This window comes from Acyrthosiphon pisum, chromosome X (assembly GCF_005508785.2).
Source record: "Acyrthosiphon pisum isolate AL4f chromosome X, pea_aphid_22Mar2018_4r6ur, whole genome shotgun sequence".
Taxonomy (NCBI): Eukaryota; Metazoa; Arthropoda; class Insecta; order Hemiptera; family Aphididae; genus Acyrthosiphon; species Acyrthosiphon pisum.
The window spans coordinates 99,956,232-99,957,811 of NC_042493.1; positions in this window are offsets into that span (position 1 = coordinate 99,956,232).

The following is a 1,580-nucleotide window of genomic DNA, read 5'->3' on the forward strand; positions in this document are numbered from 1 at the left end:
GACAAAGTAATTTATTGGTAACTAAGGCTTGAAAATTGAATACAAGGTTCTTCATAAGTGTTTATTACTGAAACCCAAAAATTAAAAATATCTATATAAAAAAGAATTTTTTATATAGATATTTGAGTTTCATATTTGGTCTAAATTAGGTATTTAAAGGAACAATAACGATAATTCGTGGAGACTTGGATAAATGTACGTATATTATTATAGTGTACACTCGACGATGACATTTTAATATACGATGTTTAAGGTAAATGATAATTCGAACTATCATATTAATAAAAGTAAAATAAATTACTTTATTAGTAAATTAGATATTTAAATTTTAAATATATAGAATAACAATAAATTTTAGTTATTTAAAAAAAAATATTCGTTGGTAGTCTTAACTGTAAATATTTTGTAAGTACCTATTTTATTATATTGTATATTAACAATATATATAATAGTATGTATATTATAAAATAAGGTTTATGATTTACTATGTTAATGTTTATAAATTAGGTATAAATGATAATTGGTATTTTATCATCGGTTAATATTTATCACTTATCAATCGGGTTTTCGTTGTTAGCCATTTTGTATTTTTTGTTTATTAGTATTCGATACAGTAAACCAACTTTTAAAAAATGATATTTTGCTATAAATGTATGACTATAATTTATATACACTATATATAAATATAGTCATTTGAACTAAAAATGTTCCATTACTGCTAAAAATATCATTGTGTACATTTTAATTAGTACAGACATTATAACAAATATAAAATCATACATAATATAATACGGAAATTGTTTTTGGGAAAAATAATTCAACGAGGATTAATATCATCGTATTCAAATTTAATATATCCTTTAACAGATTTCTGATCAATTACGAGGTTCAAAGCCCGATTTTGAAAACTATAATTATAGAACCTGGAATATGCATTTGAAAAATGCATAATATTTGTCCTTTTTCAAACGTGTTTTACTACTACTATTCAAAGTAAAATAAAAAAATCGAGCTTTGATCCTACCTGTAGAAGCTTCTCATCTTTCAGATAAAAAAAAAAATTAACGAAATCCGACATTTCTACAGGGCGTTAAAATTTTTACCCGTGAAGTAATTTTCCTTGATATAATACACCGTTATCGACCTCGTCCAAATAAGTATCGAGCTGTAGATTAGTGGAAAAGTATTATAATTAAGGCAATAACTAAAGTATAAAACATAATATTCAAATAGCATAGAAATTTCGAAAATTGGAAATACTGGCACCGACACCCTTAACACTGTCTTCCGAATTTTTCCGAATATTTATTTGTGCAGATTTATTCTATAACAATAAGATGCATCCATACATTTTTTTAACAAGTCGACTGTCCCACCAATTTTTACGATCTTGCGACGAACGTCATCGCTCGTTTCAACTCTTAAAAGTTTTTAAATGTTTAATTAGGTATAGGTAGGTATACATATGCAAGGTTGAGCGTTAACTAAACTAGTTCATTATGGATTTTAATTAACTTAACTGATAATTTACTAAATTAACGAATTAATTTGTCGTTTTAAGGAAATAAGTTAAGTTAATT